This window comes from Oncorhynchus masou, chromosome 24 (genome assembly GCF_036934945.1).
Source record: "Oncorhynchus masou masou isolate Uvic2021 chromosome 24, UVic_Omas_1.1, whole genome shotgun sequence".
Lineage (NCBI taxonomy): Eukaryota > Metazoa > Chordata > Actinopteri > Salmoniformes > Salmonidae > Oncorhynchus > Oncorhynchus masou.
The window spans coordinates 87,889,299-87,901,912 of NC_088235.1; the positions used below are offsets into that span (position 1 = coordinate 87,889,299).

Genomic DNA, 12,614 nt, shown 5'->3' on the forward strand with positions numbered 1-12,614 from the left:
ATGCACTTCTCCTGAGGTGGATACCAGGCTTTATTGAAATGATGGATTGTTTCAATGTGTTGCTACTGCGCATAGCTGTGTGAATATATCTACTGTACTGTATGTTTTATGGATGTCTGAGGAGGCTACATGTTTTCATGCGGCCACCTCTTGCTGACTCTGTGATATCACTTGGCCTGGTCAGGCTCACAGAGCGGGGTAGGGCAAATATGTGGAATATGACACGCTATTTCCATTTTAACAAACATGCTGGGCATGTTCCATCTGCAAAACAATTAAGCCAATTTAAACTCCGCAGCCTGTATGATAATGGGACTGCATTGAGATTGTCTCTAGCCCAGTGCGGTCCCTGTGCCTGTTGTTTCCACTGATTCTCTTTCCCCCTCCAATGTCTCTGTAAGTGCAGTGAGTCGGAACAGGGCGAGATAATAGGTTATGATGGTGATGTGCTGGTTTGATGTGATCAGGATATGTTTTGAATCATTTACAGTGGAATGGCTCAGATAAACCAGTAATGACTTCCTGGGGCTCTAATGAAAACATGCCGCAATTACTTTACCTAGGGTTTGGCTAATGTGCTAATTGGTACACTTGGTGGGTACTAAGTGTATAGCACAATAGCACTGACCTGGCTTACATAAACAGAGCCATTTAACACCCTCCACTTTGACGGTTCTGTTGTGATTTGTCAACCCATATGTACCTGTCACCCTTGTCTGATTATTGATGATGTTCGCTAGTTGATGATGAAAACAATGTTCAGTAGTAGTTAAGTCCTCTCCTACACCTGATCAATATTGATTGATGGGAAGAAATGTATATGGTGCCAAATAAAATGTAAAACACGGCTCGAGTTAACAGCCCCGAGTCAACAGCATCTTTAGAGAGGTTTCTTGTAAAAGCTTTCACAGAGTGGGATTCTGGTGATGAACAAGTATCTGGCTTCCTGCTTAGGTTATATTCTTTGCGGAGGATTGTAGCATACTACTATAGCTGTTCTTTCCCCCAAGTTGTGTGTCCTCATCCTTGATCATTGTAGAGCATGTTTCAGTTTTGTCAAAGTAATTTGATTCATACTTTGGATCAAAACTCAACCAAATTTGTATCAACTTGGGAGTTAAATCATGTCAGTCAAGGTGCTGTAGGAAGCATTTTCTTAAAAACCCGAGCAATTTAGTAGTGAAATGAAGGTCCTCCCACTGGGCACACACTGGTTGAATCAATGTTGTTCCACGTCATGTCAATGAAATGGCGTTGAACCAACGTGGAATAGACGTTAAATTGACGTCTGTGCCCAGTGGGCTGTCTGTTTTCATGAAGGCTTTTTCCCCAAGCAGCTCATCTTTAAACATTTCCAATGAAGTCTTCACATTATCGAGTCCATTATCCACCATTTCAATGTTTTCCTTCCCACTTTAGGACTAATTCTAAAGCAGAACATCCACATTGATAATCAAAGCGCGTTCTCTTCACTTTCAAACTTGAAAGGGAGTTGGGGAGAACTTTGAAGTGCACTCATGGGCCTGAGTTGCCTGAACTTTGGTTCTCCCCCACTCACATAGATCAGCCGCACATCAACCCACCACCTCCGCCTCTGCTGTAAACCAGTAGATCAGGCCAGAGTGACGCCAGCACAGAGGTCATCTGCTCCCAGATCAAGCTGCACCAGGACCCTCTGTTAGGGGGAAAACACGCCATCCCACCTGCCAAATAAATCACAGCAGAGTTCAACAAAGCTTTTGATTTACTGAATGCACACAGTGGTATTTAGTAACAATACAAGTCATTGATTCGAATCGCTGTGGTGCCAACCTTGATGTATATGTAATTACGGATGATTGAGTGTCTGAAGCCGCACAATATGGGAAGGGATTATGCAAATTATTGCGTAAGAGAAGCTTAATGAGATTTTCCAATGCTGAAGGCGACAGCAGGAGGTATGATGGGACCTGTCATCATCTGTTATGACATAGCCATAGGATATGTTGCTGTTTAGGTTAAAGCAGGATGTTTCCACCATCATCAGAGGAGAATCAATAATTCAACAGAATAACCCAACAGAATAGAAAGACCATGTTTGGGCTCGCAACACCAGTGACATGTGGTTAAGGTTTTAGAACGTCAACTATACAACTAGGATTTTAGCTACACAAATTGACAGCTGTCATCAGGCTCTTTCCCAAAAATGATGTTATTTCATGATGTGTTCATAGGGCCTAAAAGTAGCCTAGATTAATATTTAAGGTAAGTATTTGAATTCATCAATGCAGTATGTGATTTACAAATAAGTGTTGACAGCTGAAACTTGATTTGTAGATGGACAAAACAGCCAGAGTAAATTCAAGGAAAGATTTTTTGAGGTCTTGACATTCCCTGAGCATCTAATACTTACAGCACTGTGGTCTGTGGCTCTGGTCTATCTGTTTTATATGTTCTGATGCATTATAGTTTTCCCGTAGCTTCTACCTTATTTTTCTCACCTTAAAAGTGATACAGTGTGCTGCTGATTGAAAACAGCTTGAGAGATCCCAGCTAGTTGCTGTCCTTTTTAAGGCCTTCTTTCATGCTGAGATTGTTTTGGTTCCCATGGAAACCATGCCATATTAAATTGCGTAGCACAATGTGCTTGATTTCTTTTTGTGAGAAAATACAAGTCTTTAGTTTGATCAGGTGGACAGTTTCTGACTAGACAGTGGTCTTCCACATCACCTGAGGAACATTTCAAGGCAAGTAAAGATTGACTTGTCATGAATGTGTATTGTGTATTTTGATTAGAACAGTATAGCTATTATTTCAATCTAGATTACGTGAGTAATGTAGCAAAAGTACAGGTAAGTGACAAAATAAAGGAAGCACTTGAGTAAATGAGTTGAAAACAGGTGCTTCAACAAATGTGTGGTTCGATTAGTTAATTAAGCAATTAGCATCCCATGTTTAGGTTCATATATATGTGAGATTGGGAATGGGAGATTATGGAGTGGCGCTTGAGACAGCATTTTCCACCACCATCAACAAAACACCAAATTATGGAATTTCTCGTGGAAGAATGTTATTGTATTGAAGCTGTTCTGGTTGCTCAGTTTCCCAATGCCCTATTAAGACACTACGTTGGTGTTTCCTTTATTTTGGCAGTTACCTGTAGGTGATATGAAACTAATGGCTTTTGACGTCGACAGCTAAATCGAAAGAAGATCCTCATCAGCAAGACGCACAGTGTGTTCTTTCTCAAAAGGTCATCTCAGTCTTGGTTAGGGAAATATATCTGAGCTACACAGCCTTTGGGGCTTGTCTGAGGCAGGGAGAAGCAGATCCACTGTCTTTTCAAGAAGACTGGCGGGCATTTACGCAGGGTTATGAAGAGGCCTGAGTCGAGGTATAACTTTGTCTGCATCTCTGTTACTGGAGGCACTGCAGAAGAGGGTTATGTGGTATTTATGGTTTCAAGATCCTTAATTTCACCTACGTTGCCATTTGTCATCTTCCATATTCTGGAAACACCTCATGGGCTTTCCATTTTTGGAACTTGTCCTCAAGCAAAATTCACTCTGATTAATCCCCAGATGAAATTTGGGAGGACTATTCAACTTTTCGCTTCCCACAGATCTATATCATTTTGTGTCCATTTTACTCTAGTACCATAGTCTACACATAGCAGATATATTCCTTATCTCCCACTGAGCCGGGATGCTCAACCATTTGACTTATATCACAGAGGAGTGATAGTAATGTAGACCGCAAAGGCTGTCTGAGGCTGTTTGATGTGCAGTCCATGAACAAATGTAAGCTGTGCTCAGAGTAGCCTATCCCAAATTCATAGTCATGTGAGAAACTAAGGGGCAAGGTTTACTTACTTCTAATCAAGTGAAGACATCAGTTGCATTTTGTAAATGTCACGTTCTCACAAGGAATCTTGAGAAACTTTACGAAAATTCAAGTGCTCTATTTACCCACTCATTTAAGATGTTTTTAATGCTCTGGTTTCTATCTATACTTTAGTGTATAGTTTCACAAACTCGGTCCTGGGGCCCCCCTGGGTGCACGTTTAGTTTTTTTCCCTAGTGCTACACAGCTGTTTGAAATAACCAACTCACCATCAAGCTTTGATTATTTAAATCAGCTGTGTAGTGCTAGGACAAAAACCAAAATGTGCACCCAGGGCAGGAGGGGATGGGGGGGGGTTGGAAACCCTGCTTTAGTGGAAGCTTTACACCCTAGTCTGAGACGATGCATATTAAAATGACCTTTCCGAATGTGATGCTTCTCAGATATGAATATAATTTCACTCCTCTCGAGAGATCAGCAGTTATAAAGCTCCTGCATAATGTTTTTGGAAACATCCTTAGCACTCACTTTTGTGAAGTTATAAAGTAATTTTATGTATTTCAGAACTCTCCGTAAGCTGACATAAATGATGCATCCACAGTAAATCTGGTGTAATAGGTGATCCTGTTGGTCTTTTCATTGCCAGTGTGGCCTCTACACTAAAAGTTACAGGTCACACTTCCCAGTTTAATGTCTCCACCACAACATTTACAGTCCTTGGTTTTCCTCAAACTTCTGGATAGTCTTCTAATGCCATAGTTTAAACAATACCTAACATCATTGAGATTTTTTGGGACCATGTGAGAAGAGGCATGTTTTTAAGGCTGCTGCAATGTCTTCTTGTCTTAATGGAGCTCTATAGGAATCTTACATCCCTGATTAGGGTCAGTTTATCCCTGGTTAGGGTCAGTTTGTCCCTGGTTAGGATCAGTTTGTCCCTGATTGGGGTCAGTTTGTCCCTGATTGGGGTCAGTTTATCCCTGGTTAGGGTCAGTTTGTCCCTGGTTAGGATCAGTTTATCCCTGATTGGGGTCAGTTTATCTCTGGTTAGGGTCAGTTTGTCCCTGGTTAGGGTCAGTTTGTCCCTGGTTAGGGTCAGTTCATCCCTTATTGGGGTCAGTTTATCCCTGGTTAGGGTCAGTTTGTCCCTGGTTAGGGTCAGTTTGTCCCTGGTTAGGGTCAGTTTATCCCTGGTTAGGGTCAGTTTGTCCCTGGTTAGGGTCAGTTTGTCCCTGATTAGGGTCAGTTTATCCCTGGTTAGGGTCAGTTTGTCCCTGGTTAGGGTCAGTTTGTCCCTGATTATGGTCAGTTTATCCCTGGTTAGGGTCAGTTTGTCCCTGGTTAGGATCAGTTTATCCCTGGTTAGGGTCAGTTTATCCCTGGTTAGGGTCAGTTTGTCCCTGGTTAGGATCAGTTTGTCCCTGGTTAGGGTCAGTTTATCCCTGGTTATGGTCAGCTTGTCCCTGGTTAGGGTCAGTTTGTCCCTGGTTGGGGTCAGTTTGTCCCTGATTAGGGTCAGTTTATCCCTGGTTAGGGTCAGTTTGTCCCTAGTTGGGGTCAGTTTGTCCCTGGTTGGGGTCAGTTTGTCCCTGGTTAGGGTCAGTTTGTCCCTGGTTAGGGTCAGCTTGTCCCTGGTTAGGGTCAGCTTGTCCCTGGTTAGGGTCAGCTTGTCCCTGGTTGGGGTCAGTTTGTCCCTGGTTGAGGTCAGTTTGTCCCTGGTTAGGGTCAGTTTATCCCTGGTTAGGGTCAGTTTGTCCCTGGTTGGGGTCAGTTTGTCCCTGGTTGAGGTCAGTTTGTCCCTGGTTAGGGTCAGTTTGTCCCTGGTTAGGGTCAGTTAATTATTTAACAAACAACCTCTGTTTTACAGACACTGGATTTGGGACGTCAATTGTTTCTGAGAACAGCTATTTTCTCTGTCCAATACTGTATGTTTTAAGAATTCCTGGGTGTAAGGGTTTCCTGTCTGGGCAAAAGAAAGCTGGCCATTGAACAATAATCTGGCCAGCAGTGTGCCTTGGGGCATGCAGTGAGACACTGCCATGAGCAAGAAAATGTGTGATCTAATTTAGGGCCAGCGAGGCGTTCAATCTTCTCTCTGCGGACTGTTGGCACTCCACACCATTCAGTTTCTTTGTTTTGGAGAAAGCTGCTTTCACTGCGGTTCAAAATGTATTCTGTCCATGCCATCAGGGTCAAACCCAGCAGGAGATGCCATGCAACAGTTTATTCTGCTTCCCTGTCCCTGATGGTTTAAATCCATTTGTGTTTGTTTGTGAGGCTGAGATTCTGTGAACTCATGAATCACAACATTGAAGAAAAGGCTAAGAACAGGCCATGTTGTGTATGGTCTCTTCTGAGCTTCTTTAGATGATCAAATGTACTGTACTTTATTTACTGTATTGGTCAGACGTCCTTGCATGGTTTTATGATGGGACATAAACCTACTACCTTGCGACATTCTCTCTTCCACCCTCCACAATGCCAGGAAATTACATAAAATATGGACAAGACGTCATACCATGTTTTGGTGTGTAAATGTTTTGGTATGAAAATGTATGGGCACTGATGCTCTAAATGATTGAAATCATAATACTTTGCAGATCAACTGATCAAACCTACTGAAATTGTTACTCTATGCCTCTTAAGCATACATCCGGTCCTATACAAATGTACAGTATGCATCATGGTGGGAGAGAGGGAGGAAGAAAACCTGCATTACTATTATTGTTATAGATATTTTCAGAAACCCAGAACCCTGTCTTTCAACTCATTCTGCTCAGTGCCTGGAGGGCTGCTTCTAAAGATCAGAGCTGTTCCTTATCGCCCAAACACACTTTCTGTTTTAGCCTGTAATGCTATAACACAATGTGTCCCTGAGGTGAAGCGTGGCCTTTCAAACGTCACCTTGGAGTAGATGTGAAGAGTGGCTCATTGTGGCCCGCAGCTCTCTGCTCTGTTTTATCCAGGGCAAGGTGAAGGAAGAGCAGACTGGCTTTGAATATTAACCTTATTCTTATTCTAGTCCAAGTACTACTGCCATTTTAAAGATAGCAGTAAGCGCTAGCTGATGACAGGTTGATGTTTATTGTCATGAATCTTGCCCTGGAGGCAGAACTGAGCGATTTCCACTAGATGTACCAGCTGCTAAATAGTTAGTTAAATAGTTAACCTACTGTATAGAGTACCACAGTATGAGTCATAATACCCATAAAATCTAGTGGTCAAACATGGAAATGGTTCCAATCGTTTTCCACCATCCATTTATTTAAGAAACACCTAAAATAAGTGCTGTGTTTTGTGTAGGCTTACCCTGGCGTGACATTTTGATAACCGTGTCAATCTCTCCGAGACAAGGTGACTTATCAATATATTCGACTGTAACACCTCTAATGTGGAGCTCTATAGCAAACCGGGCTATCTGCATTGACCCTTTTTGCACTAACATGTTGCTGTATGTACATATCTACCTCAATTACCTCGTACCCCTGCACATTGACTCAGTACTGGTACCCTGTGTATATAGCCATTGTTACTCATTATGTATTAATTCCTTGTGTTATTCTTTTTCTATTATTTATGTTTTTTCTCTCTGTCTTGTTGGGAAGGGCCCATAAGTAAGCATTTCACTGTTAGTCTACACCTAATGTTTACAAAGCATGTGACAAATACAATTTGATCATTTGCAAAGACAAAATTGTCTATATTTAAAAAATGTATGAAAACAAAAATGAGCTTTTTATTACGATTAGGTTAGGGATTAGGGTTAGCAGTGTGGTTAAAATCTGATTTTATGACTTTGTAGATGTGCCAGCAAGTGACTACTTTGCAGAGCTGCCTCCAGGGCAAGATTCATGACAATAAATACTTGCTAGCTGATGTGGAACGCCAGATCATATAGGATGGGTAGGGGTTGAGGCCTGCACTGTAAGGTCCTTATCATATCTTCACTTCTTAGGGATTTGGATTAGGGGAGTATTGTCTGTGGAATCAACCTGTGATTTTGACATTATTGAACATACAATTTATTTTCAGATGTAATTTCATATGTACAGTATTATACAGCTAACTGCCAAAATAAAGGAAACACCAACATAGTGTCAAAATAGGTCATTGGGCCACCACGAGCCAGAACAGCTTCAATACACCATGGCATAGATTCTACAAGTGTCTGAAACTCTATTTGAGAGATTCCACACCATTTTTCAATGAGAAATTCCATCATTTGGTGTTCTGTTGCCAGTGGTAGAAAATGCTGTCTCAGGCTCTGCTCAAGAATCTCCCATAAGTGTTCAATTGGGTTGAGATCTGGTGGGTGGGTGGGTGGGTGGGTGACTGACTGACTGACTGACTGACTATGCTTCTTTGAGACCCCTCTTTCAAAGTCAATGAGATCTCTTCTTCTTGCCATGGTAGCCAACTGGGCATTTTTATACACAACCCTAAGCATGATGGGATGTTAATTGCTTGATTAACTCAGGAACCACACCTGTGTGAAAGCACCTGCTTTCAATGTACTTTGTATCCCTTGTTTGCTTAAGTGTTTCCTTTATTTTGGCAGTAACCTGTAGATTTCTTCATGAACATCTTTAGTGTCATCTAGTGGTGCTTGGTTCAAATTGCATGTTGTTTCTTTAGAATATCTTCTGTATGCACGTGCATATATGTACGATAACAAATTAAACTGGTAATATATGTATATATGTTTCACACATAAAAATGAGTAAACAGAATCCTCATCCATCTCACCTATTAACTGTACATAATATGTAGCTTGACGGGGTGTTTTTGATTTGCTGGGTTTAGATTTAGAGTGGAATTATACTCCAAAGTCCTCTTGGTGTTACTGACATTTTGTTGATCATTGAATCGGGCTTGCTGAACAACAAATGTGTACATCAGTTGCTAGGTCTAAAAAGGGATGTTTTTGTTATGTTTCTCGTCTGCAAATTACATATTCAAACTCTGAATTAGACACCATTCCAGAAGACAAACTCCTATGATGTTGAAATATTGTCATTTTATTTTAAGCGCTTTTCAAGACAACCAAAGTTACTTTACATACATAAGATAATCAGCAGGATAAAATGCAATACGATCACACATTAAAATGAATAACTATATAAAAGTTCACTAAACATGATGACAAACTGGCCAGGGAGAACACTAAACATGATGACAAACTGACCAGGGAGAACACTAAACATGATGACATACTGACCAGGGAGAACACTAAACATGATGACAGACTAACCTGGGAGAACACTAAACATGATGACAGACTAACCAGGGAGAACACTAAACATGATGACAGACTAACCAGGGAGAACACTAAACATAATGACAGACTAACCTGGGAGAACACTAAACATGATGACAGACTAACCAGGGAGAACACTACACATGATGACAGACTAACCTGGGAGAACACTACACATGATGACAGACTAACCAGGGAGAACACTACACATGATGACAGACTAACCTGGGAGAACACTAAACATGATGACAGACTAACCTGGGAGAACACTACACATGATGACAAACTGACCAGGGAGAAAAGTAAACATGATGACAGACTAACCTGGGAGAACACTAAACATGATGACAAACTGACCAGGGAGAACACTAAGCATGATGACAAACTGACCAGGGAGAACACTAAACATGATGACAGACTGACCAGGGAGAACACTAAACATGATGACAGATTGACCAGGGAGAACACTAAACATGATGACAAACTGACCAGGGAGAACACTAAACATGTTGACAGATTGACCAGGGAGAACACTAAACATGATGACAGACTAACCTGGGAGAACACTAAACATGATGACAGACTAACCAGGGAGAACACTAAACATGATGACAGACTAACCTGGGAGAATACTAAACATGATGACAGACTACCCAGGGAAAACACTAAACATGATGACAGACTAACCAGGGAGAACACTACACATGATTACAGACTAACCAGGGAGAACACTAAACATGATGACAGACTAACCAGGGAGAACACTAAACATGATGACAGACTAACCACGGAGAACGCTAATCATGATGACAGACTAACCAGGGAGAACACTAAACATGATGACAGACTAACCAGGGAGAACACTAAACATGATGACAGACTAACCAGGGAGAACACTACACTAAACATCATGACAGACTGACCAGGGAGAACACTACACTAAACATCATGACAGACTGACCAGGGAGAACACTACACTAAACATCATGACAGACTGACCAGGGAGAACACTACACTAAACATGATGACAGACTAACCAGGGAGAACACTAAACATGATGACAGACTAACCAGGGAGAACACTAAACATGATGACAGACTAACCTGGGAGAACACTACACATGATTACAGACTAACCAGGGAGAACACTAAACATGATGACAGACTAACCAGGGAGAACACTAAACATGATGACAGACTAACCAGGGAGAACACTACACATGATGACAGACTAACCAGGGAGAACACTAAACATGATGACAGACTAACCAGGGAGAACACTAAACATGATGATAGACTAACCAGGGAGAACACTAAACATGATGACAGACTAACCAGGGAGAACACTAAACATGATGACAGACAAACCTGGGAGAACACTAAACATGATGACAGACTAACCAGGGAGAACACTAAACATGATGACAGACTAACCAGGGAGAACACTACACATGATGACAGACTAACCAGGGAGAACACTCCACATGATGACAGACTAACCAGGGAGAACACTACACATGATGACAGACTAACCAGGGAGAACACTACACATGATGACAGACTAACCTGGGAGAACACTAAACATGATGTCAGACTAACCAGGGAGAACACTAAACATGATGACAGACTAACCAGGGAGAACACTAAACATGATGACAGACTAACCCGGGAGAACACTAAACATGATGACAGACTAACCAGGGAGAACACTAAACATGATGACAGACTAACCAGGGAGAACACTCCACATGATGACAGACTAACCAGGGAGAACACTACACATGATGACAGACTAACCAGGGAGAACACTACACATGATGACAGACTAACCAGGGAGAACACTAAACATGATGACAGACTAACCTGGGAGAACACTAAACATGATGTCAGACTAACCAGGGAGAACACTAAACATGATGACAGACTAACCAGGGAGAACACTAAACATGATGACAGACTAACCCGGGAGAACACTAAACATGATGACAGACTAACCAGGGAGAACACTAAACATGATGACAGACTAACCAGGGAGAACACGCCACATGATGACAGACTAACCAGGGAGAACACGCCACATGATGACAGACTAACCAGGGAGAACACTACACATGATGACAGACTAACCAGGGAGAACACTACACATGATGACAGACTAACCAGGGAGAACACTACACTAAACATCATGACAGACTGACCAGGGAGAACACTACACTAAACATCATGACAGACTGACCAGGGAGAACACTACACTAAACATGATGACAGACTAACCAGGGAGAACACTAAACATGATGACAGACTAACCCGGGAGAACACTAAACATGATGACAGACTAACCAGGGAGAACACTAAACATGGTGACAGACTAACCAGGGAGAACACTAAACATGATGACAGACTAACCAGGGAGAATGCTAAACATGATGACAGACTTACCAGGGAGAACACTAAACATGATGACAGACTAACCAGGGAGAACACTAAACATGATGACAGACTAACCAGGGAGAACACTACACATGATGACAGACTAACCAGGGAGAACACTACACATGATGACAGACTAACCAGGGAGAACACTAAACATGATGACAGACTGACCAGGGAGAACACTACACTAAACATCATGACAGACTGACCAGGGAGAACACTACACTAAACATCATGACAGACTGACCAGGGAGAACACTACACTAAACATGATGACAGACTAACCAGGGAGAACACTAAACATGATGACAGACTAACCCGGGAGAACACTAAACATGATGACAGACTAACCAGGGAGAACACTAAACATGGTGACAGACTAACCAGGGAGAACACTAAACATGATGACAGACTAACCAGGGAGAATGCTAAACATGATGACAGACTTACCAGGGAGAACACTAAACATGATGACAGACTAACCAGGGAGAACACTAAACATGATGACAGACTAACCAGGGAGAACACTACACATGATGACAGACTAACCAGGGAGAACACTACACATGATGACAGACTAACCAGGGAGAACACTAAACATGATGACAGACTGACCAGGGAGAACACTACACTAAACATCATGACAGACTGACCAGGGAGAACACTACACTAAACATCATGACAGACTGACCAGGGAGAACACTACACTTAACATCATGACAGACTGACCAGGGAGAACACTACACTAAACATCATGGCAGACTGACCAGGGAGAACACTACACTAAACATCATGACAGACTGACCAGGGAGAACACTACACTAAACATCATGACAGACTGACCAGGGAGAACACTATACTTAACATCATGACAGACTGACCAGGGAGAACACTACACTAAACATCATTACATACTGACAAGGGAGAACACTACACTAAACATCATGACAGACTGACCAGGGAGAACACTAAACATGCTGACAGACTTAACTTGAACTTGACAGAGTATAAAAGCTTAGACAACAGAGAATCCAGGTAAGCCTGTGTGAAAAGGTGTGTCTTTAGTGTGGACTTCAATATGTGTTTGGATTGTGAGAGCCAGT

At 42.0% G+C, this 12,614-nt stretch overlaps 1 protein-coding gene across 1 annotated transcript in view; it reads left to right on the forward strand.

Moving 5' to 3' along the window:
* Positions 1 to 12,614, forward strand: part of si:ch211-51h4.2 (uncharacterized) — a 99,759-nt gene that overhangs the window by 84,321 nt on the left and 2,824 nt on the right. The gene's annotated exons all lie outside the window — the stretch shown is intronic.